This window comes from Brienomyrus brachyistius, unplaced genomic scaffold (genome assembly GCF_023856365.1).
Source record: "Brienomyrus brachyistius isolate T26 unplaced genomic scaffold, BBRACH_0.4 scaffold377, whole genome shotgun sequence".
Classification (NCBI taxonomy): Eukaryota; Metazoa; Chordata; class Actinopteri; order Osteoglossiformes; family Mormyridae; genus Brienomyrus; species Brienomyrus brachyistius.
Genome location: NW_026042652.1, coordinates 30,001 through 37,297, shown reverse-complemented (window position 1 = coordinate 37,297; position 7,297 = coordinate 30,001).

Genomic DNA, 7,297 nt, shown 5'->3' with positions numbered 1-7,297 from the left:
CGCCTGCTGCCTTCCTTGGATGTGCTAGCTGATTCTCAGGCTCCCTCTTCTCAATCGAACCCTGATTACCCATTAATTAATAAGGCAGACATTCGAATGAGCAAACATTTAATTTATTAAATTAACAAGAAAATCACAGTCTTCAATTATATACATCATGCTGGGGAGGGGTTGTCAATCACCACCATGTGCCGACGCTCCAGCTCCTGGACCAACCTTTCAAATGAATAAAGTAAATAAAAAAACTGTTAGTAAATGTCATACAGAAGAAAGACGTGAGATGTGTAAAAAAGGCTAAAGAGTTTTCCCACCAACCTGCTCATTGGATTAGTGTCATTAAAAATCTCCTGCAGGAGGCTGTAGCTGAAGTCCCTGCCCCACTGCAGAAGTTCAAAGGAATCCTGCTTTTCCTTCTGCATAACTTCCTGGATAGCCTCTTTTGAACACCTCTTCATGCACACTTTAGTCAGATGCACTGAGAGGTTTGCTTGTGTCTTCTTGCACACGGGGCAGAGCAGGAAATGCTTCCTGGAAGCACTGGGGATAAAAAGAAAAATAAAAAAGTCATGAATTAAGATTATATTTGATACATTACTTTTAGTTGAATAAATACACATTTCAGTCATCATCGACATATATACAGCAATATAAACCATTTGTGAACACAGCAAATGACAAAATAATATTCTACACTTATATTTAAACTAAGTTGCTTCAAAAAATACTTTTAGTTGTGTAATGGATGCAATTTAAGTTTTAACAATAGCAGTCAGTGGACAGAGACTTTTGCACAGTGTCAGTAAAGTAGAACAAGTTCATCCACAATTTCTCCAGATTCAAATGCAATAATAAATTCACCATAACTTACGACTTGGAAGGCATTCTTGAGACGCTGTTCAACAAAAGGTAAAATCTTCAACAGAATCTGGAGCTCTGGTCTCGCTGGAAGCAGAGGCAGAGTGACTTTACATGTGCAGGTCTCCTCTTAATATACCATTCTGACTGCGTCCCACACCCCTGCCTCCCGTAGCCCCACACACCCCACCCCCAGTGTCACTGTGAGGGACACATTGCTTTCTTATGTGTCAGTCAGAGGAAGCCACCGCCACGCCCCGCATATCAAAATAAAATAATTTATCAAAATCACAAGAAAATCACAGTCATCAACTAAATACATCATGGCTCCTGTAATGTATTTGTGCATTGTGCTCAATTTCTTCCCCACAGTTCTATAGAGTTTTCTCTCTGCGTGATTCCAGTCAGCCATTGGTCTGTGGAAGAGCAAGCCACTTGTATTGTTTGACTAAGTGCCCACTTAACACCTCTGCTGCAGCTGTCTGATAGCTGCCTTCCCAGTCTGTTGGGGGACAAGAATGCATTTAAACTTAGGGGAAGATACTGAGATGCCTAGTGAATAAATTTCTATAAGTGCATTCTTGCAGTGATTTCTGCTGGATAGTCACGAGATGAATATGAGCTGTAATTATACAAGTTTTTCCAATCTCTAGATTAATATGGAAGATCATAATTTAATCCGATGATCGAAGGGCCAATGTCCCCATATCAGCTGTGGGTAATTTCCATGCCTGCCGCCTTCCTTAGATGTGGTAGCCATTTCCCAGGCTGCCTCTCCTGTACAGATCACTGTCATAAAGTCTATAATGCTCCTAATATTTTTGAGGGTTGCTCTATGACTGCTGGGGCAATAGACATTTGTCCGGTCCCTTTGTGGACCACAAATATTGTCCTTTAATTTGATGCACACTTTGACTTTATAGCCTCAGGTAGGAGTGCAAACAGAACTGACTCTGGCTGTCATGCCCTTCCAAAGTCTGTGTCCCCTCATCTCAGATGCTGATGTTAACTGTTTGTGTAAATGACCTGTGGGTCGCACTGGTAAAACTTGAGGCCTTTTATTGCCTAAATGGTCCTTGGTGTGATTAAGTATCACACAGGTATTTTGTATATAGCTCCATGTCAGGAGTGGGTACATATATATAAATGATCTCGGACCATACGATTATGCATTTATATTTTCCCTTAGCTGCATTTTTATCTTTTGCATACTGTTAGGCCACTTGGCTCATCCTTATTCCTAGCTGCATAAGAGCATAGTGCTGCTTTTCAGAAACAAAGAGGACATATCCATTTCATTTGCTCACAGCTCCCGCTAGCTTGGAGCGAGATTTAGTGAGGACATGTTAGTATATATGGGTTTTTATTATTATTATTTTATAAAGTAACAAATATCTATGTGACCTGCAGGTCAGCCACACATCACAAGCACTTAGTGTCAGGGTCCTCACTGTGTTTGCATTCGCAGCCTGCTGGGGATGGGTGTCTGTATGTGTGTGTGTGTATATATCAAGGCTATATTGTAGATCACTGGTAAATGTTAATTGTGTTATAGATGTATATGTGTGTCTCTATGAAGATACTCAGGTATTTTATTTTCAGAATTTCAAAAAGAATTCCCTATTAGTTGATAGTGCAGACATTCGAATGAGCAAACATTTAATTTATCAAAAATCAAAGAGTTTTCCCACCAACCTGCTCATTGGATTAGTGTCATTAAAAATCTCCTGCAGGAGGCTGTAGCTGAAGTCCCTGCCCCACTGCAGAAGTTCAAAGGAATCCTGCTTTTCCTTCTGCATAACTTCCTGGATAGCCTCTTTTGAACACCTCTTCATGCACACTTTAGTCAGATGCACTGAGAGGTTTGCTTGTGTCTTCTTGCACACGGGGCAGAGCAGGAAATGCTTCCTGGAAGCACTGGGGATAAAAAGAAAAATAAAAAAGTCATGAATTAAGATTATATTTGATACATTACTTTTAGTTGAATAAATACACATTTCAGTCATCATCGACATATATACAGCAATATAAACCATTTGTGAACACAGCAAATGACAAAATAATATTCTACACTTATATTTAAACTAAGTTGCTTCAAAAAATACTTTTAGTTGTGTAATGGATGCAATTTAAGTTTTAACAATAGCAGTCAGTGGACAGAGACTTTTGCACAGTGTCAGTAAAGTAGAACAAGTTCATCCACAATTTCTCCAGATTCAAATGCAATAATAAATTCACCATAACTTACGACTTGGAAGGCATTCTTGAGACGCTGTTCAACAAAAGGTAAAATCTTCAACAGAATCTGGAGCTCTGGTCTCGCTGGAAGCAGAGGCAGAGTGACTTTACATGTGCAGGTCTCCTCTTAATATACCATTCTGACTGCGTCCCACACCCCTGCCTCCCGTAGCCCCACACACCCCACCCCCAGTGTCACTGTGAGGGACACATTGCTTTCTTATGTGTCAGTCAGAGGAAGCTACCGCCATGCCCCGCATATCAAATTAAAATAATTTATCAAAATCACAAGAAAATCACAGTCATCAACTAAATACATCATGGCTCCTGTAATGTATTTGTGCATTGTGCTCAATTTCTTCCCCACAGTTCCATAGAGTTTTCTCTCTGCGTGATTCTAGTCAGCCATTGGTCTGTGGAAGAGCAAGCCACTTGTATTGTTTGACTAAGTGCCCACTTAACACCTCTGCTGCAGCTGTCTGATAGCTGCCTTCCCAGTCTGTTGGGGGACAAGAATGCATTTAAACTGAGGGGAAGATACTGAGATGCCTAGTGAATAAATTTCTATAAGTGCATTCTTGCAGTGATTTCTGCTGGATAGTCACGAGATGAATATGAGCTGTAATTATACAAGTTTTTCCAATCTCTAGATTAATATGGAAGATCATAATTTAATCCGATGATCGAAGGGCCAATGTCCCCATATCAGCTGTGGGTAATTTCCATGCCTGCCGCCTTCCTTAGATGTGGTAGCCATTTCCCAGGCTGCCTCTCCTGTACAGATCACTGTCATAAAGTCTATAATGCTCCTAATATTTTTGAGGGTTGCTCTATGACTGCTGGGGCAATAGACATTTGTCCGGTCCCTTTGTGGACCACAAATATTGTCCTTTAATTTGATGCACACTTTGACTTTATAGCCTCAGGTAGGAGTGCAAACAGAACTGACTCTGGCTGTCATGCCCTTCCAAAGTCTGTGTCCCCTCATCTCAGATGCTGATGTTAACTGTTTGTGTAAATGACCTGTGGGTCGCACTGGTAAAACTTGAGGCCTTTTATTGCCTAAATGGTCCTTGGTGTGATTAAGTATCACACAGGTATTTTGTATATAGCTCCATGTCAGGAGTGGGTACATATATATAAATGATCTCGGACCATACGATTATGCATTTATATTTTCCCTTAGCTGCATTTTTATCTTTTGCATACTGTTAGGCCACTTGGCTCATCCTTATTCCTAGCTGCATAAGAGCATAGTGCTGCTTTTCAGAAACAAAGAGGACATATCCATTTCATTTGCTCACAGCTCCCGCTAGCTTGGAGCGAGATTTAGTGAGGACATGTTAGTATATATGGGTTTTTATTATTATTATTTTATAAAGTAACAAATATCTATGTGACCTGCAGGTCAGCCACACATCACAAGCACTTAGTGTCAGGGTCCTCACTGTGTTTGCATTCGCAGCCTGCTGGGGATGGGTGTCTGTATGTGTGTGTGTGTGTGTGTGTGTGTGTGTGTGTATATATCAAGGCTATATTGTAGGTCACTGGTAAATGTTAATTATGTTATAGATATATATGTGTGTCTCTATGAAGATACTCAGGTATTTTATTTTCAGAATTTCAAAAAGAATTCCCTATTAGTTGATAGGGCAGACATTCGAATGAGCAAACATTTAATTTATCAAAAATCTCAAGAAAATCACAGTCATCAATTAAATACATCATGGCTCCTGTAATGTATTTGTGCATTGTGTTCAATTTCTTCCCCACTGTTCCAGAGTTTTCTCTCTGCGTGATTCTAGTCAGCCTTTGCTCTGTGGAAGAGCAAGCCATTTGTACTGTTTGACTAAGTGCCCACTTAACACCTCTGCTGCAGCTGTCTGATAGCTGCCTTCCCAGTCTGTTGGGGGACAAGAATGCATTTAAACTGAGGGGAAGATACTGAGATGCCTAGTGAATAAATTTCTATAAGTGCATTCTTGCAGTGATTTCTGCTGGATAGTCACGAGATGAATATTAGCTGTAATTATACAAGTTTTTCCAATCTCTAGATTAATATGGAAGATCATAATTTAATCCGATGATCGAAGGGCCAATGTCCCCATATCAGCTGTGGGTAATTTCCATGCCTGCCGCCTTCCTTAGATGTGGTAGCCATTTCCCAGGCTGCCTCTCCTGTACAGATCACTGTCATAAAGTCTATAATGCTCCTAATATTTTTGAGGGTTGCTTTATGACTGCTGGGGCTATAGACATTTGTCCGGTCTCTTTGTGGACCACAAATATTGTCCTTTAATTTGATGCACACTTTGACTTTATAGCCTCAGGTAGGAGTGCAAACAGAACTGACTCTGGCTGTCATGCCCTTCCAAAGTCTGTGTCCCCTCATCTCAGATGCTAATGTTAACTGTTTGTGTAAATGACCTGTGGGTCGCACTGGTAAAACTTGAGGCCTTTTATTGCCTAAATGGTCCTTGGTGTGATTAAGTATCACACAGGTATTTTGTATATAGCTCCATGTCAGGAGTGGGTACATATATATAAATGATCTCGGACCATACGATTATGCATTTATATTTTCCCTTAGCTGCATTTTTATCTTTTGCATACTGTTAGGCCACTTGGCTCATCCTTATTCCTAGCTGCATAAGAGCATAGTGCTGCTTTTCAGAAACAAAGAGGACATATCCATTTCATTTGCTCACAGCTCCCGCTAGCTTGGAGCGAGATTTAGTGAGGACATGTTAGTATATATGGGTTTTTATTATTATTATTTTATAAAGTAACAAATATCTATGTGACCTGCAGGTCAGCCACACATCACAAGCACTTAGTGTCAGAGTCCTCACTGTATATGCATTCGCAGCCTGCTGGGGATGGGTGTCTGTATGTGTGTGTGTGTATATATCAAGGCTATATTGTAGATCACTGGTAAATGTTAATTGTGTTATAGATGTATATGTGTGTGTGTGTCTGTATGAAGATACTCAAGTATTTTATTTTCAGAATTTCAAAAAGAATTCCCTATTTGTTGATAGTGCAGACATTCGAATGAGCAAACATTTAATTTATCAAAAATCACAAGAAAATCACAGTCATCAATTAAATACATCATGGCTCCTGTAATGTATTTGTGCATTGTGTTCAATTTCTTCCCCACTGTTCCAGAGTTTTCTCTCTGCGTGATTCTAGTCAGCCATTGGTCTGTGGAAGAGCAAGCCATTTGTATTGTTTGACTAAGTGCCCACTTAACACCTCTGCTGCAGCTGTCTGATAGCTGCCTTCCCAGTCTGTTGGGGGACAAGAATGCATTTAAACTGAGGGGAAGATACTGAGATGCCTAGTGAATAAATTTCTATAAGTGCATTCTTGCAGTGATTTCTGCTGGATAGTCACGAGATGAATATTAGCTGTAATTATACAAGTTTTTCCAATCTCTAGATTAATATGGAAGATCATAATTTAATCCGATGATCGAAGGGCCAATGTCCCCATATCAGCTGTGGGTAATTTCCATGCCTGCCGCCTTCCTTAGATGTGGTAGCCATTTCCCAGGCTGCCTCTCCTGTACAGATCACTGTCATAAAGTCTATAATGCTCCTAATATTTTTGAGGGTTGCTCTATGACTGCTGGGGCTATAGACATTTGTCCGGTCTCTTTGTGGACCACAAATATTGTCCTTTAATTTGATGCACACTTTGACTTTATAGCCTCAGGTAGGAGTGCAAACAGAACTGACTCTGGCTGTCATGCCCTTCCAAAGTCTGTGTCCCCTCATCTCAGATGCTAATGTTAACTGTTTGTGTAAATGACCTGTGGGTCGCACTGGTAAAACTTGAGGCCTTTTATTGCCTAAATGGTCCTTGGTGTGATTAAGTATCACACAGGTATTTTGTATATAGCTCCATGTCAGGAGTGGGTACATATATATAAATGATCTCGGACCATACGATTATGCATTAATATTTTCCCTTAGCTGCATTTTTATCTTTTGCATACTGTTAGGCCACTTGGCTCATCCTTATTCCTAGCTGCATAAGAGCATAGTGCTGCTTTTCAGAAACAAAGAGGACATATCCATTTCATTTGCTCACAGCTCCCGCTAGCTTGGAGCGAGATTTAGTGAGGACATGTTAGTATATATGGGTTTTTATTATTATTATTTTATAAAGTAACAAATATCTATGTGACCTGCAGGTC